A 26,490-nucleotide genomic window follows, 5' to 3' on the forward strand; every position below is an offset into this window, starting at 1 on the left:
CGACGTCGCCTCCGACCGACGACCACCTTTCTGTGATGACGACATGGAGAAATCCACCCGCAGGCCCCATGGGAGCAACTCCCAGCTGGTCCCCACCCAGGACACCGGCAGAGACACACAGAGACCAGAGTCCCCTAAGCCACCGTGTGCTCCTGGCAGACCGAGGGGCGAGCTCTGAATCCACCTGTGCTTGGTGAGGTGGCACAGCTGGAATATATACTATCGGTTTAGCACAGGGAACTCTACTCAATACCCTGTAATAACCTATACGGGTAAAGAATCTGGAAAAGAATGGATATACATACAGGTATAACTGAAGCACTTTGCTGTACACCTGAAACGATCACAACATTGTAAGTCAACTACACTCCAATAAAATTTAAAAAAAGATACTTCACCCACTGTCACCACCTTCGGTACTGTAGTTTCGTTAAGTACATTTCAGCACCAAACACTGCACCTACAGATGAAACCACAGAATGGACTCATCTGGCCAAGGCAGTGCGGCGGTGCTGGCGGCCCAGGGGACATCCTTTGCTCACGGGAGCCTGTGCTCAGACCACAAGCCGCCAGCTCCCGGCCAGTGGCCTCTGGAAGTCGGAGGCCCTATTCTGCCTCAGACGGCGCGGACACACGCCTGCAGGAGAGACTCCCCTGTGAAAGTCAGAGCAGCTCCAGGCCCACCCCACTCACTGCCACCTCTGGGAGCCCCCAGCCCCTCTCCTCCAGAGCTTGTGGAGCAGAGGGAGGAAAGAGCCCAGCCTGCCTCAGCCCCCGCGGCCTGAGGTCCCCCCTCCTCGTCCCTGTGTTTACGTTTCGTCTGGCATTCAGCTTTAGATGGTGTGGAAATAAATGCCTGGCACGCCGATCCCGGAAGCATGAAATACCGAGCAAGGTTAAGACAGCCCGGAGCCGGCCGTGCACGCAGCAGATGCTGCAACTCAGAGGGGCTGTGGTCCCACCGCTGTGGGTCATACCCTTAGACCACCTGGCTGCTCATGTGGTTATCTCCCCATTATTCACTGCATCACAGCTAACATTTGCTGCAAACAAAATGCCAGGTGTTATGCTAATAAGCAACTTCCAGGAACTACCTGGTATAACTTTATAAAAGATACTGTGATTATCCCTACATTTTAGATAAGGACAAACTTAAGCGTAGGGAGGTTAAATCGAGTGTCTGAACAGCAAATGAGAGAGAGAGAGCTGGGACGCACAGCCGGGGTCTCTCTGACCCCAGCGCGGGGCCCCTAGCCAGTCGATAGTGTTCGTTGCTGGAGGCCCGTCTCCCTGGGGTCTCAGGGAGCTTGTCAATTGGCTCACGTCGTGGCCTCGTGCAGCGCAGCCTGGAGAGAGGAGCTCGGCTTTGTGGCCTCACGCAGACCCTGGTCTGGGTGCTGGAGAGAGTCCCGGTTTGCTATCTATCTGTGCATCTCTCACTCCGCATCACTGGCTACGTGGTGCCCGTCCCCCTCCTAACAGGAAAGGTCCCCCAGCTCTGTCTCTGACGCTCAGCCCTGGCCCACTCTCCTGGCTCCGATCCGCAGGGTCAGCGTGAGGCTCCAGGGCCTCTTACGGGATTTCCTGGGTCTCCACACTGGCAGCGAGCCCAGCCAGCTTGCCCAGCGGCAGCTTCCAGGACACCTGGCTCGGGGGAGCAGGTGCTTGGCCGTCCTGCTGCGCTGGGAACAATGTGAGCTCTTGCCCGTCTGGACCCCTGTAGCTCTCGGGGACACTTGAACCAGATGATTTCTAAGTTCGTTCTCATCCCTAATATTTTAATTTTATTGGAACTCATCCCTAATGTTGGCTCTGTTTTTTTTTTCTTTTTTAATTGAAGTACAGTTGATTTACAATGTCATGTTAGTTTCAGGTTACAGCACAGTGATTCAGTTATACATATATATATTCTTTTTCAGGTTCTTTTCCCTTATTGGTTATTACAAAATATGGAGTATACTTCCCTGTGCTGTACAGTAGGTCCTATTGGTTATCTATTTTGTATGTAGTAGTGTGCTTCTGTTATTCCCAACATCCTAACTGGCTCTGTTTTTGAATAAAGGTGAGTGCTACCTCTGCCTTACCTGAGTCATGTCCTGTGAATGATTTTTTTCCAGAAGTTAGAATATATATCTGGTTCCCACCATCCTCTGCAGATGCCAAGCTTTCTGAAAGGGAGCGAAGCACAGAGCCCAGCCCACAGGATGTTTGACGCCATGACTCCGGCCTCCTCCCCAGATCTGACCCTTGGAGTCGGCTGGACCCAAGCCCCCACTGCAAGGAGCGGGAGGTGGCTATTTTTCCATCAACTTCTCAAGAAAATGTCTAGGTGATGTTGAAAGCTATGGAAGAAAACCAATGTCTCCCTTCAATAAACCCCAATGCCTCAGCAGAGGTCAATCGTCACTGTCAGTGACACAGCTGCGGTGACCATCAGCACACCTGCCCTGACGCTCTCTACCTGCCCGGGGCCAGGTGGTCTCAGAGGCTCAGGGCTGTGCACTGCTGGGGGCGGGGCAGGGAGGGATGGGTGACAGCCAAGTGTAGCTCATCCAGGGGCCCCGCACTGAGACCAGCTGCCTTTCACTCCTTCCCTCCGATTAGTTTGGACGAATGTGACCCTTCTCGGCAGACTGACCCCCCACAGACAGCAGGTGTTGATGGTAATGACATCAAGCAATATTTATCAGTTGCCAACGTTTAACGGACTTTCACAAAATCAAAATGGTTTTGTAACTCGCAACGGAAGAGTCCATCTGAACCAGGAAGTACACGCTATCAGAGACGAGTCTCCTTTCACTTGGGCCAAATGAAAAGATGAATATAAGGCGAGCTCTGGCGTTCGCATCTGAGAGAACAGCGGGCGCTTCCGAGGTGAGCGCCCCGGCTTTCAGAAGACCTGGGGATCTACAAGCATGTTTGGAATTCAAAAGGACTACAGAGGTTTAGGCGTGTGACTCACTCCAAGCCCTAAGTCCTTTGCAATAGAATGAAATGCTAAAATGGGGGGCAAAAATCGCTTTCTTTTTCTTCATGTGGAAGGAATTGTGAAGCACATTTAAAGCAGCTCCCTCAGAAAACATCACGTCTAGTTACGCATGATATTAACTGTGCCAAAGCAACACTGTGCTTGAAAGGTAACATACCTTATTATAGAGACGGCACCAAAAAATGTGTAATTCTTTTACCAAAGAAATCACAAAAACTGTATGCTATTCCCTATCTTCTCTGCAGAAGAGAATCAGATCCTCTAAGGAACACAGAACACGCTCACATCCATCCTGTTCCCCGAGCACGCGGCGTACCCCATGCAGTGAGGTCTGGCCCAAGAAAATCCTGTCTGCGACAATTAATGCGGGAGCCTGTTTTCAACCTGGAGGCTGAAAGGCAGGGGCCAGAGGCTCTGAGAACTCTCATGAAAAGCTTCCCCCCAAAACCGCCTTTATAAAAGCTGCCACCCAGCAGAACTTACACAGGGTGCAGAGAGTGGAGTTCACGGTCAGACACAGAAGTCAGCAAGCCATTGGCCAGCAGGCGGCTTAACGGACTCTGCACCCACCTTCCCTTAAAACCTGGGATGTGTTTAACTGATCGGCCTGCACAAGGAGCAGCTTTCATCTCAGGGGGCAGCAGCTCAGCCCGCCTCAGGCCTCCATGCTCCCAAAAGATGAAGCGCCGGGCTCCACTGGAACCAGAGGGAGGGGCTGCCCCCCGCAATGGGGGCTCTGCACAGACACGCTGCCCTGCTCCCGGCCTCCGTCCTGGGGCTGCCCTGATTCCGTCCGCTGTGGATCGTGCAGCCACGTGACCACTTTTGCCTGTTACCATCAGGGTGGGCCGCAGAGCGCCTGGCAGAGTGTGTGGTCCTGCCAGGCAGGAAGAGAAGGGCCCACCTGTCTGTTTCCCCTACTCTCCATCCCAATCAGACACAGAAAAACACACACGACTTAAAAAGAAAATGATTAGATGGAGCTTTTAGAAGTGAGCACAATACAATAACGTAATTTTTTTCAGCGAGTGCTACCATTAGATTGAAGAAGAAGGAAGACAGGAAAACAAGACAAACGAGAAATAACCCTGCAACGTTCGGCACGCGCTCAAGTCCTGCGTGGGCTCTGATGGGGCCGCGCTCGGGGTCTAGTTTTCTAGCAGATGAAGTGAACAGGCAGCAGTGGTTGTGGTTCCTGGTGTCAGAACGAAAGCGCAGCAGAGGCCAACAAGATGCAGTGCAGCTCGGCTCTTCAGGCCCTGAGTCGGAGACCTGCCTCCCGCAGGACCCATCCAGACAGGGGTGCAGACCACGCGGTCGGCGACAGCCTCTCAACTTTGAGTTTGCTGGGCTTCCTCTTGCAATGGCCTCCGTTGCTAAAGTGCACTCAGAAAGGAGCCGCTTTACTCCTTCTACACACGTGGATGGCCCCTTCCCAGGTTTCGGTACCAGGCCAGCAATGGATACACACCAGAGAACAGAACAGCCTCAAGAGGCTGACAGTCCAGCAGGGGAGGCGGGTGGCAGATCCGCAAGCCAATATACACGGGCAAAATGCAATTGGTGTGTAAGGAAATGTGAACACGTCTGCTGACAGGGGATGGTGGGGCCTCGAGGTGCAGCAGCGGCGGTAAAGGGTGAGAGGAGCCGCTCACGCTGGGATGGAGCACAGCTTTCCCGAGGATGCGGTGGGAGTGGGCGTGAGGGCTTCCAGGGGGAAGCATCACAGCACGGCTCTCCCGCGGCCGGGCGCCACCCGAGCAGGATTTGTACTCCAGGGCAGGAATTCTTCACCTGGGGCTAACAATCCCCATAGGGTCCACAGGGAGAATTCAGGGCATGCAAACTTAGGGAAAAACTACGTCTTCGGCTTTACTAACCTCTTAGGCAAGCAAACCAATTACCAGCGAAATCATAGAAAAATTCACATCCTGTGACCATTGTTGAAGATATCTCAAAATGCCATTCAGGCTCAGTACGACTTCAGAACTGTAGTGGTTACGAAGCCCGCCCCTAGGTCTTGTAATTTAACATGTTGCTCTAAAAGTACATACATTACTACACCACCAGTTTGTTTCATATTTTTACTACCTGTTTCCTTTGAAACAACATATTTCAACATAATTTGTTTCCCTTGAAATCCTGTATATTTTATTTTTATGCACTGAGAAATTTTATTCTGAGAAGGGGCCCAGAGGCTTCGCCAGAGGTCTGTGGGCAATCCAGCAATCAATCAATAAGAAAAATAACAGTAAAGTTAAGAACCTCTTCCTTAAACCATGGTTCTTACCATTCTTTAGTGTAATAGATGGATGAACAAAATATTTGATTTCTCCATCAATGCCATTTCTTGCAAAGACCTTTTGGTAATAACTGGATAGCAATGTATTTCAAAGTAATTTACCACAAAAAGTAGGAAACGAGAAAAAGCATCTCTATAGAATTAAAAAATGGTAAAATTCAATATCCATTTATGATCAAAACCTTCTAGAAAACTGAGTGGAAGAGTACGCTCTCAACCTGATAAAGAATATCTTCAAGAAGTCTACACCAGACATCCGACTTTGTGAAATTTTCAAGTTTTCTCTACAAGGTAGGGGACGCTACCTGTCCTGTTCCGCATTGCACCGGAAGGCCCGGATACTTCAAGAAAAAGAAGTAAACGGCATAAGGATTGGTATACAAGGAATAAGATGGTCATTATTCACAGCTGATGCAAATTTGTAAGTATAAAATCCAAGAGAATCGATAGACAAATTATTAGCATTAATAGGTGAATCTGGACTTCCCTGGTGGCGCAGTGGTGAAGAATCCGCCTGCCAATGCAGGGGACACGGGTTTGAGCTCTAGTCCGGGAAGTTCCCACATGCCGCGGAGCAACTAAGCCCGTGCACCACAGCTACTGAGCCTGCGCTCTAGAGCCCGCACGCCACAACTACTGAAGTCCGTGTGCCACAACTACTGAAGCCCGTGCGCCTAGAGCCCATGCTCCACAACAACAGAAGTCACTGCAACGAGAAGCCCGCGCACCGCAACGAAGAGTAGCCCCCCGCTCACCGCAACTAGAGAAAGCCCGCGTGCAGCAACGAAGACCCAACGCAAAGATAAATAAACTTTTTTTAAAAAGTGAATTTAGGAGGGTTACGAGATTGTGGTCACTATATAAAAATCAATTGGATATCTTTCCGCCAAGAGCAAACAGAAATAATTTTTAAAAATAATAATACAACAGGTTTTGCAGTGCCCTGGGATGCATCCTTCGGGCCAGCCTGATTTCAGCACAGCTGTGGCGGACAGTTCCATGCACATCCCCAGGTCCCACGTCAGGCACACACTGTGGGGTCTGAAGCCGCACAAGTCTTTTCAGTCTGTGAACAGACACTCAGACGCGCAGGAGCGGTAATACCCCTGGAGGCGACCCTCGGCCACTGAACTGTTGGCAAATGTCCCAGCCTGTTCTTCAGTGGGAAGGACAGGACCTCTCCTCTCTTCTGTGAGACTGAGTCCCAACCGCCCACTAACACCTACTTTAGGGGCTTTCCTCTCTCTCCTGCCCCACTCTTGCTGGTCTGATTCTCAGAGTTCCCTTCTAACTACCTGTGCTCATATTCTCATCTCAGGCTCTACTTTAGGAGAGTATAAACAAAAACCATTTACAATAGCATCAAATAATATCTGTAACTATGAATGAATCTTACAGGAGATATGCAAGACCTCTCTGCAGAAAAATATAAAACCTTATTGTAAGTCAAAGGAGAACTAAGTAAATGGAAGTATATAAAGTATTCATGGATTGGAAGATTATATATTGTAAAGATACGAATTCACCAAAATTAATCTATATAGTAAGTGCAATCCTAATCAAAATCCAAGAGACTTCTTTTTAAAGAAACTTGGCAAGTTGATTCTAAAACTTTATGAAAATTCAAATAGGTAAGAATAGCCAAGATACTCTTGAAGGCAGGAGACATGTTCTACTAAATATAAGATCTTTGAAAGTTACAGTAATTAATGGGGTGGTGTTGGTGAAACTATAAACAAATTGATGATTAGAACAGAAATGACAGCCAGAAATAGACCCCTAAATTTAGTCACTTTGTTTAATACAAATGTGCTGCTAAACAGTGAGAAGTTATTCTTCCTAATAAAAGAGTTCAGGACAATCAGACATATTTTTTAAAAGCCTTGATTATTACTTCACACTGTGTATATAAATTAGTTACATAGAGATTGTAGAACTAACCACAAAAAGTAAAACAAGAAAGCTTGTTAAAGATAATATAAGAAAAAATTTCTACTCTTTCTACTTATATTCTATGCATATTCTTATAGTCTGCTTACATATTTATTGTATATCCTTCACTATTTTATCAGGCATTAAAGATGAATGATTACTAAAAGTGTTATTTATTGCAGCTTTATAAATATAGGACAAACACTTCAGTCTCACATAATGATTTTTGCTTTTAATGACATTTCAATATTAATGTCATGCCTATCCTCTGTGTGTGTGTTCTCTTGACGTGTCTTTGCCTACCTCCTCTGACTTTTTGTTTAGGTCTGTGTTTCACATGTATCATATTGTTTGTTTTTCTTTCTGAACCAGGATAAGAGGTTTGACTTTTCATTCAAAATTTTAACCCATTTGTATTTATTGTCATAACTGGTATTTGATCTCTCTCACATTTATCAGTTCCATTTATGGCTGCTTTTTGCATCTTTGTTTTTTGCACTTTAAAAAATATAATGGAAAAAAGGTCTCACTTAACAAAAAACTATATCAAAATAGAAATTATCTAGAAATACACAACATCTTGGGAAATGTGCCAGACATATATGAAGAAAATTTTAAAACCTGAGGAACAGGAGACTTTAAGAAATGGAAAGATACAGCATCTACATCACATCTGTTAAACCGAGGACTATAACACTATCAACTTTCCTCAGATTAACTTGTGAGCGTCTTGCAATTTTATTACAACTTTAAAGAGTTTTATCAGTTTGCTTGATTGCTATTTGTACAATTAGACAAATGAGTCTAACAGTTATATGAAAGCATAATCTGGCACAAAGAATTAATCTAACTGAAAATTTCAAGGTAAAACTTGCACAGCCAGAGCTAAAAAGAACACAGTGGCAGGATGACGCAGACGGGAGCCGAAAGGAAGAAGAGAAGTGGCTGGCACGAGTCCACGAAGGCACCGCTCAAGACACAAGTGAACACATGGGGGTCTGATGCTCGGCACAACTTAGAAACGTCGCTGCCATCGGGAAGTCGGAGCCTCAGTTTCTGGTCTGTCACTCGGGGTAACAATTGCACCAACTTCACAGCACGATGAATACACAAATTAACACACAGAGAGTCAGAACCCATGCATGGTGATCGGTCACTGAGTTCTCATCAGCAGCTGCTGTCACCCAGTGCACGTGAGCACATTAACGTCTGAGAACTCCTACCGTAAAGAAGTTTGGTGAAGGTCGCTTAAACAGAGCTTCCAAAAACTATTCGAATGGGCATGCTTTTTACAAACATAACTTCCCTTAAAACCTCTCATAACCATGGCCTGAGGAGCACGCTTTGGGCAATGCAGTCCTCATGGGAATAAGAACTTAGGCTCTGACCAGGGTGCTGTTCAGAATCACTAGGGAAAGGAGAGAGTTTTAAGCATGATACAGAGAAAACTTGTTAACTATTTGGAAAGAAAGAAAGTTAGGACCTCATTTTAAACTTTGCATAAAAATAAACTATAAAATACTAAACTAAATAAACTAAAAGAAAAATAAACTAGAAAGAATAAGCTAAAATAAAGAAGATATAATTGAAAATAAACTAAAAGAAACCATATTTTGTTTTTTTAAACCTGTTCTTAACCTTGAGGTAAAGGTTACTTGTACAAGCAGAGCAGCAAGAGAAAAAAATCATAAGGGAAAACCTTGGTAGGTGTTATTACATGACAGCTTACAATTTCTGCAAATTGAAAGACATCATAAATACAATGAAACGGAAAACTATCAACATGTTAAAATATGTGCAACGATAACCAATAGGAAAACTATGGCCAAAGTGGCAATTGGCACAAATACTTTACCAAGAAGAGATATAATATCCAATCTAATATTCTGAGACAGGTTAATTCAAAGAAAAAATTAAGACAACAAGATTGCCTTTTCCCTATCAAGCTGGCAAAGATTAAAACCTACCTTTGTCAGGTGTTTGGGGAAACAGAAAGTGTCACACGCTGTGAGTCTAGGTGTAACCTTTCTGAAGGTCACTTTGGAAACTGTAGTAAAAGCTTTCAAAATATGAAGCACTTTGATCTCTCAGGTGAGACCGTGTTCTCTAAGGGCACCCCGCCCCCAAACCCAGAAAATGAGTCAAAAGATGCATACAGATGTAATGTCCAATATTAGCAAACAGACTGAGTATCCTACATTATGGAGGCCCACCTGCCCTCCAACAGTATCCAAGAGGAAGCATTCATTTCTAACAATGCTATTTTATGTCACAGCACAAGCAGTACCTACTTTTGGCTACACTTTTTACTTTTGATCCAATACTGCCTATAAGTCTTTCTCATGATTATTTGATGCTTCTACGTGTGACACTCGGCACTTTGCCTGAACGGACAAAATAAGACAGACAAAATCTCATGCTAAATTCTAAACTGTCCGTGAGAGCAGGTACGCTTCTCTCTGGACCGCCCTGCACCTTGACAGGTTCTTAGGGACACCGTGCATCTAAAATAAAAGGGCTGCCTGTACTGCGTGGGTCTAACTCAAGTCTCGCCTGCTGCAATCTAAGCCCCTGCAAGGACAGTATTGGTGAAAGCTCAGGTGCTGTCCCAGTAGGAATATAAGATGACAAGAGAGAGTTGAAGTGACACCAAAAACCCTAACAGAGAAACTTATGATGGGTATTTTGGCACCAGCATGGATTCAATAATGCCTCTAAAATCCAATAGTAAATTTGTAAATCAAATCAAAAGTATGCGAACCGAGCCCAAGTGGGAGAGATAAGTGGGGATGAAATAAAAGAAGGAGTGACATATCGCATTGTGATGCTGAATTTAAAAATGAGAGGCCCTCGTGGAGCCGGCGAATCCCTTTTCGGCAGAATCGTTTCCTCCCAGTGGAAGTTCCCATGTGGACTATCCAGTGTTATTTGAAATTGTTTCTGCCTCATGTTACCTATATGCTGATCTTTTTAAAACCTGCCATTAGGTTGAGTTCAACTCTTACTGCTTTAGTGCAAAGTCGGTGCACATAGGATTCACGCACCTAGAATACGTAGTCAGAGGCAACCCCACAGAATGTGATTACGGGTTAGGGTACCACCGACCCCTCCCCAGGCTTGCTCCAGTCCCTTTCTCCCTGCCAAAACCTTGAAGGGTACGTAACACAAACCACACACACGCCACTGCAAACGTGGACTGCTCGCTGTCACGTTCGTGGATGGACACTGATGCCGTGCAGATGCACCTCTAAAGAGAGTTGTTTTCACAGATGTCAGTGGACACCGTGTTACTCAGGTGATGTCCAAACAAGGCACCCGACGTCCCCTCCTCCTCTCTCCCGCCTTCGAGTCCTGGTCAGGCCTCAGGCTTTGTGAAGCTTCTGGGTCATGAAGGCAGTCAGGTATGAACCTGGGGGATGAGCCCTGGTCGCCCGGGTACTTCCCGTGCCGCCTGCCCCCTGGCACCCTGTCCGTGCACGCTCACAGCACACTGCCCGCCCAGGGGTCAGAGAAAGGGATCTCAGACGGTGACAGTAGAAACTCAATAGAGGACATTATTTTGACTTTAGCGGGACCTGTAAGTGGACAAAAACATAAATAAAGTCGCACATTTGAAATGTGACGGGGTCTGCCCAGCGGTCAGTCTTCCAAGCTGCGGTCAGCTCATCCAACTGAAGCAGCTGGTACCCTCAGCATGTGCTTCAGTCAGACCCTGACCTTGGATGGTGTCTGACTTTGGGATCCAAATCTCCCGGGGCTGAAAGGTCCGTTTTCCTAACTCAGCCATTCCGTGTTCCTGGAGCAAAGTCTCAGTGCAAACAGGAAACACAAACAAAAACAGGACAAGAGCCCAGGAGCTTGAAAACAGGTCGTGGCAGCCCCCTCCTCACCTGAGACACCAGCACCTCTCGGGTGCCCATTCCTGAAGGCCCATCTCACCGTCTGTGTTAGCATCGCTTTGACCAGCTCTGCACCTTGTCACTCTCTGTTCGGGGCTCGGTGCACGCAGTTGTATCTTATTCCTTTTTCTTCTATTCATTTTGCCCACCCTAGGCAAGCGAGCACTTCCTTTCAGGAGCATATAATGTGATCATTTTCAAAAATGCAATATTTTTTACTGCAAGTGTCTTGCCTCCAACTGAATCAAAAGATGCCCAGGCCGTGGGCCTTGATTTATGCCTTGCACCCCTCATCTCCAACTGCATGCGAGGCACACAGCAGGAGCTCAACGAGGACCCGCTGATTAATGGAACTTGAGCCATGAAAGACAGCCCTCTTTGGGGAGCTCTATCCTTCAAGTGGGCCAATTAGCTTGTCTGCTCCCCATCACCACTGATGGGATATTGTGAATTGCTCACGTCTACAATCAGCAGATTCAGGTACTCATCACTGTGAATAGCTTTCCACTATTTCAGGCGACCAAAAATAGCTGTACAGTAAACTCTCATTATGCAGGATGATGGTAAGATGGGGTATTCTAATTAATTAAACATTCTGGTCAGTAAGAAAAGAACATATATATGCAGAAGACCAGCTTTTACAAAATGAGAATATAATAAGATATACTCAGCACGGAAATTATACCCAACGATGTAATTGCATCATTCGAAAATGATCTATAAGACTCCTCTTGGGTCTGGCACAGTGTGTGCGGGGCATCAGTCTGGAGAGAAAAATCTGTGATCTCACAAATTCAGCAAGTTTAAGGGAGAAGCTTATGTCTTTCCTGACCCCCGAAGTAGCCATGAGACACCCATTCTGGATGCTCTAGTATCAGCATTATTTTCAATAACTGAGACTTTAACTAGCTACATGAACTTCCTGCCTATTTTAATTCTGGAGAAACGAACATTTAAAGAAGATTATTTCTAGATTTTTAAAATGAATGAGAAGAAAGTTTGAGAGCAGATTTCCTGGGAGTTTGAATGTTACGGGTTTTGCCCAGTCTTGGAATTCTGTCTGTCCTGCAATATTCTCTCTTTAAAAATCCTGCTTTTGGTCATACATGTTACCAGCCATTTCAACAGAGATTGAAGTAAATTTCAGTATATGTATACAGTTCTCACACAACTTTAAGTTTCTTATTCAAAGTTTCTCTAATGAACAAAAACGAATATAACAGCTACTGTTTCCAATTTTTCTAGCTTGGGAAATTTAGGTTTCTTTATGCTTAAGTGCTCAGATGTATTTGAATAATGAGCATATTTTTAAATGAATAAAATAACATTAAAACATAAGGGGACTCAGTGGATCTGTCCTGGTTTGTACATTAGGTTGACCCAGGCGCCTTAGAAAAGGCCATCCCAAGCCCAGGCCTGAGAGATTTTTTTTCATTTAAGTAGACTGGGGTGGGGTCCAGGCATTCACACTTTTAAAATTTGGGGAGATTCTAACCAAAGTTAAAAGCCAAGACTGTGGAAGAGAGAAAAACTGGGCTCCTTAATTCAATATTTATTAAAATGAGAAATACCTGTCTTATCCAAACCGAAGAGAAAGAAAGTCACATTTCTGTGTGCAGAGATGCGTACATGCAGCGGAGGACTACTCAAGTAGGTACCCCAGATTACTGAGGGCTTGACCGCCGTAAAGTCTGAGTAGTAAATAAACGCTGAGGCGCTTTTATTTTCCCATCTTAACAAGCTTCCCTTAATTCTAAACCTTCAAGAAAAACGTAACAACAAACTCTTCCCATCTTTCTATTAATTTAGAAGTGGACAAATTCCTCATAAAAAGTACTGAAAGCAGAAATGTCTTGTAATTGGTTCCCACGTACTTATACTAGGCGCCCAAGTTTGTGAACCAGATAACATCTTGGGTGCGTGTCTGGGAGGAGGTGGCACTAAAAGCTTCGTATCATGACATCAAAGCTGTTGAGAGATGAAAGGGCATCTTTCTATTTGCATCATAAACAAATCTTACATCTATGATATTCCAAGAATCTTTCATTTTAACAGGTGGAAAAACAAGGACCAAGGCACCATGTAAAACACAGAGCCTCACCTGTGGGTGGCGATTCAGTTTATGGGGCTTTGATAGAAGCCCTGCCATGAAGTGATGCTGCCAGCAAGGGCATGTTTGGCTCTCTACAGGGCGCGGTGTTTACCAGCCCCACGGTGATGTGATAAACCCATCCTATCTGGGCACAGCTGCAAATAAATTTTTAAAGGGACCATTTTTGTTCCAGTGAACAAATTTCAAATTTTTTGTCTCCTTTTCCAAAGGGCTGTAACTTAAAAAGGGGTGACTTGGTAAGTTTCAACCTGCGTAGTGCAAGTTGAGGATCCCACTGCTGGGTAAGCGATACCGGATGCCGGAACTTTTTTCCTGCAGGTCCCGGGGATGGGAGGCGGTGGGCCCCCCAGACGCAGGCCAGCAGCTGTTTCCCGCTGGTTGGTGGTGAACGTGGCCTCGGCAAGGAGCCTCAGCGGGGAGCAGTGCGGCTGCATCTGGGCCCAGCACCTGTTTCTCACCCTGGCGAGGAAGGGCACAGCGACAATGGCTTTAATCAGGGTGAGTGATGGACGATTAGGTGTCTTCTAATTGTACCTAGAACCTCTGAAAGAGCCCCACTCATGCTTATTTCATTTCTTAATTACAGAAATGCCTCTCTGAAATGGCTTCGACTTCCAAAAGAAGAATGCCGACATCCTCTGGATATGATGGTCCACTTTCCACTGAGGAGGGTGGGCACTGAAAGCCCTGAGCCTTTTCCAGCAGACAGACGCAAGAGCTCTTTCACTGAAATGGCCTCTGCATTTCAAACATCATCAAATACTGCGACGGCAGTTTGTTTCAGAGATCTGTTTTGTTTTTGTTTTTTTAATTTAGTTATTTAGTTATTTTTAAATTTTTATTGAAGTATAGTTGATTTACAATGCTGTGCTTAATTTTTGCTGCACTGCAAAGTGACTCAGTTATACCTACATATATTCTTTTTCATATCCTTTTCCATATGGTTTATCCCAGGATATTGAATACAGTTCCCTGTGCTGTACAGGGGGACCCCGTGGTCTATCCATCGCATGCATGATAGCTCGCATCTGCTCACCCCAAACTCCCACTCCTCCCCTCCCCACGGCCCCCCCCCTTAGCAACCACAAGTCTGTTCTCTACGTCTGTGAGTCTGTTTCTGTCTCATAGATGTGTTTCGTATCTAAACTACGACACAGAGATATATTTAGAATACAAGACACCTGGAAATGTTTAAATGAATCAGCTACTTCATGAAAACGAGGCGAGACACCCTGCACACCAGCATCGTTAAAGACAAATACTGTTCCTTCATTAAACAATGGACAACGTATGAAAGAAATACAAACCAGGCGTTGTTTAATGGGCTGCACTTCTGAGAGAGCAGCGGGGTCCAGGTGGGGGCAGGCCCCTCAGATACACAGAGCTGAGCCAACCCCCCGCATGGCGCTTCCATCAGCTACTATACCACTGGGCGTTTATGTGGGCGGCATCATGCCGATTGCTGGGGTGCGCCCACACGACACAGGAAAACACCGCACCCCGAGAAGCCTGCACATCCGGCAGGGAAACGTGGGGCACGATGAGAACACGTGGGGAAACAAACAGGAACTGAATCCTGAGAAGGCCGACCCTGACATCAGGCTCTTGCTCTGCTCCATGAATCTGCCCATCCTCGTGGGACGGAGCAGGCGGGGGCCGCAGGGCATCTGGGCTCTGGCTGGGGAAGCGGTGAGAGAAGGACAGCAGATTAAAATAGTCCGAGACGTCTCACCTCAGTCTGATCCGTTTTAATTGTCTCTTGGGCGTAAATCTTATTGCCAAGGTGTCTGGGGTTTCTGTGACCTGATGGTGACACGAATGAAAGGCTGCTGGTCGCCCGGGCCCTCTCTGGACCACTGCTGGCCCCGCACTGCGGATGCTCCAGCCTGCGTGCTGGGCTGGTCACTGCTGAGCTGTGACCAGTGCCGTCAGGGGCCCCGGCGCTGGCCGTCAGACCCCAGGCATGGAATCCCCAGGCAAAGAGCTCCCCTTTGTCCCAAGTCCTGGCCTCCGCCCACACACTGGCCCAGCAGGACCCATCTGGGCTGCGGCGCCAGGCCTCCTAGGAGAGGGTGCAGCGGATGGCCAGCTCTCGACCTTTCCTCCCCACACCGTCCTTCTGGGACCTTCACTCTGTGGGGACGAGTCAGGATGGAACGTCTTCTGCCTGCTCTCACCATCGCCCCCTCTCTCTCTTCTTCCCACAAGGCCAGAAGGAGTCAGCTGTTCACCTCCTTGCCACCTGCCCTGGGTTTTCTCTGCCTCAGACACTAAGTCCTCCCCACAGACCTAGCTCTCAGTAGGTTAGTGCGAATAAGGGACCTTAGGAAAGATTTCCTTTCTTAACAAAGCCTGGAATTCATGATTACTTTGACATCATAAAAATCCTATTTGGGATGTCACCAGTTGACAATCAATGTCCTTTTTTTCTTTCCACTCCTGCTGGCACAATCCCAGGCCTCCAACCAAAAAGTTATGTATCCCTCGAAGAACTGGGGAGAGATCACAGAAAGGAACGGCCAAGAAGAATGGCACATTAACATGCATTTTAAAGCGTTACTGTAGTTTTATTATATCTATAATTATTATTTATTTTACACCAGATCACCAGTGAGGCCTGCACAGAGGGGGCAGAATCTGAACTTGGCATTGAAGAAAGAACAGAATACAGGTGAGAACAGTGGATTAGAGAGGCCAAGCAGAGACAGACTTGAGCGAAGACCCAGAAAGTTAGAATGACAAGTGTCAATTATCTGAACGTTTCTGAAACTCGGATTTATGCAGATACAGAATCTCCTGGGGCCCATCTGAGTCCGGTGTACAGGCAGATTCATCACCTGGACTTTCTAGCCAATAAAAGTCTGTTTTCAAAAATGATCACCACGAGGCTTTGGCGACCTCTTCAGCTGCCTAACAGATACTCAACAATTACTCCAATGAACAGAAAGATTCAACTTAACAAATCACCTAATGTCAGCAATTGGGGTTACGATGGCATCAGTAAGTACAGTAACAAAAGAACCACAACTTAGCTCATGAACAGTGGAGCAGAACTGCAACACAATTCTCCAAACTCGGAACCGGGGATTCTTCCTATTGCATAGCTTGCCCCTCTGGCTGTCAGCATCCCGGAAGTTTTAGAAATCAAAAGACAATGGAGCATAGATAAACAACAAGGACCTTCTGTACAGCACAGTAAGCTCTACTCAATATCTTGTAATAATCTATAATGGAAGAGAAGGTATAAAAGAACATATCATATAGATAGATAGATAGATGGATATATCTGAAAGACTTTGCTGTACATCTTAAACTGACAGGACATTGTAAATCAACTATAATTCAATGAAAAATTTTTAAAAAGACAATGGCGCAAATAGCCCCCTTCTTAGCATCTGAGATGGCCTTTTGCTCTTGATCCATGCACAGCAATGACAGTACACGGCCACTCTGCTGCTGCCAATCAAACTGCCCACTGCTTCCCCAGATGCCACATCCACGGGTCACAATGTGGACATCTGGCCATAGACACCCACCACCTCTGGGCTAGTTTCTTTTCCTTTTGCATGGACTGAGTGTGGGGCTGTAGAAGGGACTGTTAAAATCTCATCGGTTCCAGGACGCCGACAGGCATGGAACTCTACCCTCCTCTTCACTTAGCACCTACGTCAGGACCTATGTTGTCTTGACTCCACATTGTCACTGGAGATGCAAGCTTCTCGGTGAGCTGGCCCAGAGCTGGAGGTGGAGCAGAAGTCACACACGTCCGTCCACGATTCTCTGTCAGGCTGCTCAGGGCTGCCCCGCCTACTGTGAGGCTTTCTCTCTCAGCTCCCCACGTATGCAGGTGCAGGCTGTGATCCCACGCTCTGGGTACTTCCCAGGACCTGCCTTAACACTACCACCAAGATCTGGTAGTGATCAAACCTGAACAAGGAGACTGCGAGGCCAGAGACATCACCAGCTCCCGCCTGGACCATTGCAGACACACACGCAGGACTGTGTATCAGACTCTCGAGACCCCATCACCCAGTTCAACAATTACCAACATCCCACCGTCCTTGTTTCACTGACCTCCACCCACTCTCAAGACCCCACTCAATTCTTACCACATTTTTACAGTTCTGTGGGGCATACATTTAAATACACTGAAATGCACAAATCTTAACTGAATAATGTTGGCAAATTGATACACCTGTGAAGCCCACACCCTATCAGGATAAAGAACATCTCCACCTTGTCAGAAGGTCGCCTCCTGTCCCACCTCCCACAGGTAATCAATCAGGGTTCCAATGTATCTCACCACTGATTAGTGTAGCCAGGATGTGAACATCACATAAATGGAGACATACAGAATGTGTTGTGTTGGAAGGGGTGGGGGGGTGGCTTTTTTCAGCTTAACGTCTGTGAGAGTCATCCACGTGGTTGACTTGGCCATGGCTTATTCCTCTTCGTTGGCCAGTGGCATCCCATTGGGTGAATATACCACAGTCTGCTGTCCTTTCACCCCCTGGTGGCCATTTGAGTTGTTTCCAGTTTTTGACAATCGTGAGTAGTTCTATGAACACAAGGATGCAAATCTTTCAGATGTATGTTTTCTTTTCTTGTTTGGTTGATTTGTTGTTGTTGTTGTTGTTTTTAATTTTTATTTATTTTTTATTTTTGACTGCATTGGGTCTTCGTTGCTGCGCACGGGCTTTCTCTAGTTGCAGTGAGCGGGGGCTACTCTTCGCTGAAGTGCGCAGGCTTCTCATTGTGGTGGCTTCTCTTGCTGCGGAGCACAGGCTCTAGGCACGTGGGCTTCAGTAGTTGTGGCACGCAGGCTCAGTAGTTGTGGCTCGTGGGCTCTAGAGCGCAGCCTCAGTAGTTGTGGCGCACAGGCTTAGCTGCTCCACGGTATGTGGGATCTTCCCGGACCAGGGCTCGAGCCCGTGCCCCCTGCATTAGCAGGTGGATTCTTAGCCACTGTGCCACCAGGAAAGCCTAATATTTTTATTTTTTATAAAAACATGAATGCAGTTACCGAATCAAAGCCTACATGTTTAATTTTATAAGGAACTGTTTAACATTTTCCAAAGTGCTTTTACCACTTTACTTACCAACCAGAAACAAATTGGAATTCCAGTTGTTCTTTTTAAATTGTAGTCATGCTAATGAGTATATCGTGTTGTACCCTCGTGATTTTAATTTGCATCTTTCTGATGACTACGATTTTGAGTGCTTCTTTAAGGGCTAATTTGACCAGTGTATATCTTCCTTGGTGAAGTGACTGTTCAAGTCTTTTGCCTATTTTTTAAAATAAGTTGTTTTCTTTTTGTTAGAGTATAAGAATTATATTCTTGGTACAAGTCCTTTGTCACCTTATATGTATTGAGCATATTTTCTCCCAGCCTAAATCTGCTCATTCCCTTTTTTAAACTGTATTTTTAATGAACAGGAAGGAGTTTTTTTAAAATGAAGTCTAATCAAACTTTTCCCTTTGAATATTGTTTGATCGAATCAAACATCTATAATGTTTGATTGCTGGACTTTCTAATAAGTCATGATGTCAAGTATCATAAGCTCTCTCACAATTTTTGGGCTGGTCTATCTTTCTTATGCTTCTCTATCAATGTTAGAATCAACTATTTAAATTTTTATGGTATAAGATTGGGATTGTGCTGAAAATATAGATCAAATTGGAGATGAGAGACAACTTAACAACTTTGAGCCTTCCAACCTTTCATGAACATGGTATACATCTCTTCATTTATTGAAGTACTCCCTATTTTCTCTCAGCAAAGTTTTGTAGTTTCAGTGTACATATGTTGTATGTCTTTTGTTAACTTTATTTCTAAGTATTTTATGCTTTTTTGATGCTATTACACGTGAATTTTTTATTTTACTTTTCAACTGATTGCTGCTAATATATAGACATTCAACTGTATTTTTGAACATTGACATTTATCCTGAGACTTTGTTAAGTGCACATATTTGTCCTAATAAGCTACTGTTGTGGTGGTTGTTGTCAATAACTTAGGATTTTCTGGTTAAATAATCAGGTTGTCTGGGACGGGGCAGTTTTACTTCTTCATCTCTATTTCTTCTTCTTATCTTTCTGCACTGGGTGGGACCTCTAGTACCAAGTTGAATGGAAGTGATGATGACAGGTATCCTTGCCTTGTTCCCAATCTTAGAAAAAAGTATTCAGTGTCTCAACATTAAGTATTATGTTCCCTGAAGGTTTTAGTAGATGCCTTTTATCAGATTGAGGAAGTTCCCTTCTATAACTAGTTTCCTGAGAGTTTTTGTCTGGAACAGCTCTTAATTTTTACCAAATGCTTTTTCTGCGCCTATGGAAATGAATCAATTTCTTTATTTTTTATTCAATTTCTATGATTTTCAATTTCTATGGTCTCTGATTTTCAAACGTTAAACCAACTTTACATTCAAGGATAAAGCCACTTGGTCATGATGTATCCTTTTCATGTGTTGTTGGATTCAACGTGCTAACATTTTGTTAAAGATTTCAGCATTGATGTTCTTAAAAGATATTGGTCTGTAATTTTCTTTTTCTGTGACTCCTTTGTCAGGTTTGGGTATCACAATTATGCTGCCCTCATTAAATGAGTTGAAATTTTTCCTTTCTTTATTTTCTAAAAGACGATTATAGGATTGGTAATTTTTCTTCCTTATATATTTGAAAGAATTCTCCAGTGAAGCCATCTGGGCCTAGAGTTCTCTTTGTGGGAAACTATTTTGATAGAAAGTTTAAGGTCTTCGATAGATATAAACTTACTTGAATTTTTCCTTTCACCTTGTGTCATTTTTGATAAGCTGAGGAATTTGTCCATTTCAATTTTCATTTATTGACAAACTGACAATGAATCTATCAAATTTATTAGCATAAACTTGTTTATAATATTTCCTTATTATACTTTTGATGCCTATAGGATCTGTAATGATCTCCCTCCTTTCATTACTGATATTATTCATTTATGTTTTCTCTCTTTTTTTCTGAACTATTTTTGCCAGGGGTTTATGGATTTTATTAACATTTTCAAAGGACCTAGTTGGGCATTGTTATGTTCCCAGTTGTCATGGGCTGTTCCTGATTTATTTATTTCTGCTTCTTGCTCTATCATTTCCTTCCTTCCAGTTACTTTTGGTTTCATGTGCCCATTTTTTTTCTAGTTTCTTCAAGTGGAAAATTAGATCATTGATTTAAATCACTTCCTTTCTAAAATAAGCATTTTGGAGTTATAAATTTCCCTCTGAGCACTGCTTTAACTACATTTCATAAAATTTGATACATACTATTTTTATTTTCATTCAGTTTGAATTATTCCTCTTTTTCATTGTGATTTCTTCTTTGACATATATTTTTTCTTAAGTTCATCATTTAACATAAAAATATTTGGGCTTTTCTGGAGCTCTTATTCTTATTGATTTCAAATGCAATTCCATTGTCACCATAAGACACATTCTGTAATATTTCAATCTTTTAAAGTTGATTAAGTGTTGTTTTATGGCCCAGCATATGAATTATTGTGATAAGCATTCCATGTATGCTTGAAAATAATGTAAATTCTGCAGCGTTGAGTAGAGTTTCCATAAATGTCAATTAAGTCACTTAGATTCTATAATTTAGATTTATTATTTAAATGGATAAATATATAAATATATAGATTTATAATCATAATTTATAATTGAGATTCTATGTCTTTACTGATTCTTTTTGTCTAGTTTTTTAATAGATTATTGACAACACAGTTTTACTATTGTGTATTTATCTCTCTTCTCTCATTTTTTGGTGAAGGTATTTTGAATCTCTGTCACTAAGCTTAGACAAATTGTTCATGATTATGTCTTGCTGATAGCCCTTCATTAGTATGCTTTGTCTCAAAGTCTGTTTATATATATTACATATTATCTTATATATCTATATATTATATACCTATATAATATACATCTATATAATACACCTATATTATCAGTATATAGGTATATATAATATACATTTATTCATATAATATACATCTATTTATATAATATACATCTATTTACAATGTGAGATATATATATATCAGACTAATCATATTTAAGTGTTCAATAGCTTCTACCAGTGGCCCCTGAACTGGGAAGCCCAGCCTGGAATGCCTCTTTGCTCTGTGCTGAAGACTAGTTTCCTGGATATAGAATTCTAGGTTGACAGACTTTTTTCACTGCCTCATTTTTAAAATGTCATTCCATTGTCTTCTGGTCTCTACTGTTTCTGGGAAGAAATCTCTGTAATTAGTATAGTCGTTTGCCTTCTGTAACACGCCATTTTTCACTAACTCCTTTTTCAAGTTTCATATATTTGGATTTCAGCAACTTTACTATGATATGCCTCGATGTGTGGTTTGGGGTTTTGTTTTGTTTTTTTCTTTTATTCTTACTTGGAATCTTTGAGCTTCTTGGATTTGTAACTTTATGTCTCTAATGAAATTCAGGACATTGTTAACTATTACTTCTTCAAATATGTTTTTCTGTTCCAGTATCTTTCTTGTCTCTTTTTGGGACTCTAATTACAGATATATTAGACTACTTGATATTTAACGATAGGCTTTGGAGGCTCTGTTCATTTTCTTCAATGCTTTTTCTGTTCTTCAGAATTGATCACTTCTATTGATCTATTTTCAAGTTCACTGATTCTTCTGCCATCTTCATTCTTCTGTTAAGTCAACTCTGTGAATATTTCAATTCTATTACTGAATATTAAAGGTCTATAACGTCTACTTACCAGTTGCCAACTATTTATCTATGATGCATTTATTTTCCTTTCTTTTACACACTATTAGGTGCTTTAAAGTATTTGTATGCTCATTGCAACATATGGTTCATTTGGGGTTGGTTGTTATTTGCCACTTCTTTTTTCTTAAGTATGAGTCACACTGTCTTGTTTCTTCACATGTCTAGTTTTTAAAAATTATTATTAAATACAAGTCATTACAGATGAAACATTGTAGAGTCTCTGGATTACTGTATGCTCCTCTGGAGAATTATTTTTATTTCAGCAAGCAGTTAATTTGGCAGGGCTCAAACTCCATAAAATCTCCGTTTAATTATATTGGATTCCAGATGCTGCTTTTTCACCAGTGTCTGTGGGGCCCACGACACACAGCACAGTTTAGCAGCCTGCTGATGATGGGGTAGGCTGTGTATGCCAGTTTGGGGCACCTCTCTTTCACCGTTTCCCGTCTAGCTTTCCAGATGATCTGCCAGCCCAGAGTCCCTCAGCCCAGAAACCTGAAGGTTCCTGCCATCCTCACCACATACTGGGGGCTGGGGAGGACCCCGAGGCAGAGAGGCATGAACTCAAAAACTCTGCCACCTCTGGGGCTGCATTTTAAGAGTGGGCTCCTCTCCAGCTTCTGCTTGTTATCAGTGTCCCTCCATTGACATCAAACGTTTTTATTAGCATATATTGTTCGGCTTTTGTAACGATTACCTGTGGGAGAGTTAATCTGATAAGCTACTCTGCCATCACCACAAACTTGAACTTCCACACATTGTATTCTGAGTCCTGCCTTGTGATAAACCTGGTAACTCTGACCTGAACCAGCCTGAGATAGTTCTCTACCTTTAACTTTCCCAGCAGACGTTCCTACAGCACTTTGAGGAAGTCCAGCTGACCAGACCGCGTCGGGATTGCATATGGAGAGTCTCTCTCTGACTCTGGAGCCAAGCAGAGCAGTAAGTTGAAAAGTACCATCTGAGAATTCATTTAAACTTGCCACTCCCCTCCTCAGAAAGGTGACCACAATCACCTCCCATAGGCAATAAGCTACGTATTAAGCTGGTATTAAGATTGTTTCCCCTCCTAAAATTCGCTTGGGAAAATAAAAAAACTGACGAACTTCAGAAAATCTGTTTCTGGAACAAATGTCCCTTCCTTGCTGCCTTTCCTTAGCAAGATTAGAACCAGCCACCCCTTTTACTGCCCTACTGTATTAACAATATGGTAACCTGGTATCTTTCCTAGAGCCTAGACTTGGGAGAGAGCTGACCACTTTCTGGCCCAGCTGATCATGGAAGAGTGTCCACACTTTATAGAAGGTCAGCCTTTCTTTTTTTCCCTGTAGGGTAATATGAATTTAAAATGAGAGGAAAATGCTTAATACTTAATTCTGAGATTTAAAAGGAAGCTAGCTATCATTGCTGTGTATCTGGATGAAAATAATACAGTAACAATTCAGGAAAATACAGAAGAAAAAGAAACAAGATGAAATACCACCAGATGGACAATATGAAGTGTTGGGGAGATGTGGAGTATTTGAAACTTTCATCACTGCTGAGGACGTGAAAACTGCTACAGCATTTAGGGAAATAAATATATATTCAACCTATAATGTTGAATGTATAGAGATTCTTCAATCCCACAATCCATTCTTTATTTATTCCTTAAATAATCTCATGCGTTTTGCAGCTAGACCCATGTAAAAGAATGTTCTCTGCAGCGTTTTTGTGTACTAGCCAAAACCCAGGAACAACTAAATAGCAATCAACAGAAGAATGGATAAATATATTTCGTTATGTGTAGACAATGGAAAAGTACACAGAAATGAAAATAAAACTATACAGAAATGAAAATAAACAAACTATAATGACATGCAATGTATGGAAGAGCTTCACTAAATAATGTTGGGCAAGAGAAGCAAGATATGAAGAATAGAGACCTCGTGACCCAATTACTGCGAAGTGGAAAACAGACCTGTTTATACTACATGGTTTAGGGATGCATGTAGAGGTGGTGAAACTTTCAAGAAAAGCAAGAAAATTATTACCACAAATGCTAGAGAAACTTGGGCGGGGAGGGAGGCAGTCTGGGAGGGATGGTGGATACCCACGTTTTTGTTTATAATTATTTATTAACTTACGTTCACACTTAATGCACTTTTCCCTATGTATATTTCACAATAATGTCTTTAAAATATAATAAAGTTAAGGGAATAGTAAGGGCCCTGAGGACCTCTAAATGTTTGGTACTTCAGTACTTTAAGAAAGCTTTAAAAACACCTATTTGTCATCATCACCTACCTCGGCCAGCGCCACCGTGCTTTTCCCACTGCTCAGGGATTCCAGAAGAGTCACTATTCTACGTATGTATACATTAGAATGTCTTCTCCAAAGGTGTGTCATAAATGGTTGATGAGAAATAGTGAAGGCAGTTATGAGAAGTCCAGCTAAAATAGTAAGGATTTCTCCTCCTCCTCACCTTCATTAGCTTGGCATTAACATAAATTACCTCAAACTAAGTCCATTACGTTTTCAAAGTGGGTTCAGAGGGGAAACATTCTCCCTCAAAGCCACCATTGGATCATCTACTGCAGGTTGAAACAGCACTTCTGTGTGGGGTGAGACCACCCCCGAGCCTGAGGTCACTCCGTCCTCCGGGAATAAACCAGCTGCCCAAGGTCCCCATCCCCACAGCCTCCAAGATCTCGAGACCCATCTCATTGTGCTTCGGCCTCACCCGAGTCATCATTTTCTAATGATAAGTCCCAGTGGGTGCTTCTCCCCCAAGACTCAGGGCCTCCTCGGGTCCGATCCCATGTGCCCACCCCTCCTCCCAACTTCTTCCCTCCCGTCCCCGGGAGTCCTCCTCGGCGTCACAGGCTCCCCACCCGCCCTGGACGTGTCTTCCTGCTCTGATCACACCTGGCTGGGCCCCTGGACTGCTCACGCCCCATCCCTCACGCAACCCTCCTGCCCTCACTGCCACCTCCAAACTGCTCTCCTCTCTTCTTTTTTTTTTTTAAATATTTATTTTATATTTTATTTATTTTTTTTTGTCTGCGTCAGGTCTTAGCTGCAGAATGCGGGATCTTTCATTGCGGCACGGGCTCTTCATTGTGGAGCGCAGGATTCTCTCTAGTTGTGGCGCGTGGGCTTCAGAGCACGTGGGCTCTGTAGTTTGTGGCACATGGGCTCTCGTTGAGGTGTGCGAGCTCAGTAGTTGTGGCGCACGGGCTTAGTTGCCCCGCGTGGGCTTAGCTGTCCCACGGCATCAGGGATCTTAGTTTTCCGACCAGGGATCAAACCCACATCCCCTGGAAGGTGGATTCTTGACCACTGGACCACCAGGGAAGTCCCTCTCCTCTCTTCTTTAAAAAAGCAAAAAAGACTGATTCAGGGACTCAGGATCACACTCTGTGATCCCTTCCTGTCCTTGCAGCCCCTCTCCCTCTCTCAAGGTTGACCCCACACCCACGCCGGGCCTCCCCATCTGCCACGGCCCCAGACTCAGGCCTGGGAACTTCAGTGCCACCCGAGACCGGGACTTCCCGGCGGCCACGCGTGCTGACACTTGGGGCCAACGCTTTGCTGGAAGGCGGTCCTGTGTGGGCTGTCGAGCAGTACCCCTAGCTTCGACCTCCCAGCGGTGACGACCAAAACTGCCCCCCGACGCTACGGACATCCCAGGGCGCGGGTGGGGGAGAGAGGCAACCCCCCAGTAAAGAATTCTTGCTTTAAATGATCCACCTAACATTCTGAATCTTCATTTCCTTGACCCTCTTAGCTCTAACCATCACGTCCTCCACCAATGCTAGACCCCCCTCAAGAGGTCATAGTCTACACCTCACCGTCACCAAGGACAGCGCCACCTTCCAAGTCTCAGCTCCGAACATTCTGTCCACGAGCCTCAGCACCTACTTCCCGCCCGCTTCTTCTGCTCTCAGGCTCCGCGACTCTCCAACCTGCTTGTTGACCCTTGTCCCTGTGCGTGTCTCAATTCCACCTTTCCCAGCTTCGATTCCGAGCTTTAGCACAACTTTCACTAACACCCTCACCTCTCTTGTCCTTCTCTTTTAATTAATTCAAAGTGTGCTCACCTGGAAAATCCCTGACTCGGGGTGAGTCCAACTATCCGCTTATGCTGTACCTGCCCCAGAGCGGCTGAAAAGGGCTGCAGAAGAGCCCTCAGGGTGGCCAACACTACCCACTCCAAATGTACGACCACTGGTCTCTAATGAATACTCAAGGCCACCACAGTCCTACTCGGCTTCCCCGGGACACTCCCTCTCGTACTTTCGTTGATGGCTCTTCCCTACCTAACCCTCTCGTCGGAAATCCTTCCTCAATCCAAGCTTTCAGGTAACAACCTCATCTTTGACTTCACAGAAAAATAAGTGCCTGTTTCAAACTGCAGCCGCAGCTCCCAAACACACCCTAACTTTAAACAGCATCTAACATAATATACATTTCACTCATTCTTTTGTTGACTGTCTTC

This window comes from Balaenoptera borealis (assembly GCF_965194805.1).
Source record: "Balaenoptera borealis genome assembly, chromosome: 7".
NCBI lineage: Eukaryota > Metazoa > Chordata > Mammalia > Artiodactyla > Balaenopteridae > Balaenoptera > Balaenoptera borealis.